Source organism: Notothenia coriiceps, unplaced genomic scaffold (assembly GCF_000735185.1).
Source record: "Notothenia coriiceps isolate Sejong01 unplaced genomic scaffold, NC01 NC01_scaffold00000339, whole genome shotgun sequence".
Taxonomy (NCBI): domain Eukaryota; kingdom Metazoa; phylum Chordata; class Actinopteri; order Perciformes; family Nototheniidae; genus Notothenia; species Notothenia coriiceps.
Genome location: NW_011333040.1, coordinates 7,396,790 through 7,397,124, shown reverse-complemented (window position 1 = coordinate 7,397,124; position 335 = coordinate 7,396,790).

Below are 335 nucleotides of genomic sequence, written 5' to 3'. Positions count from 1 at the left end.
GCTCTTCCCACTTAAACAACTTTTGTTTTCCACTGACTTCATTCTCATTCCTTCAATGAAGCCAAAAAACGCATTTATCCTCACACCCGTGCATTTCTGTACTTGCTGCACTAACATCATCATCATCTGTGTGTTTGCATGTGAAGGCCGAGACAGCGTGTCATTTCTTTCCATCTCATAATAATCCGAACTGAATAATAAATAAAAAGCTTTTTGAACATTAAGAATGGAGACATGTAGTAGATGCGAAAAATGCAAATATGAACCTGAAACTAAGCATAATATTTAATCTTTAAAACATTAGTCATCAATATGAGGTGTGTGGCGCAGTGGGT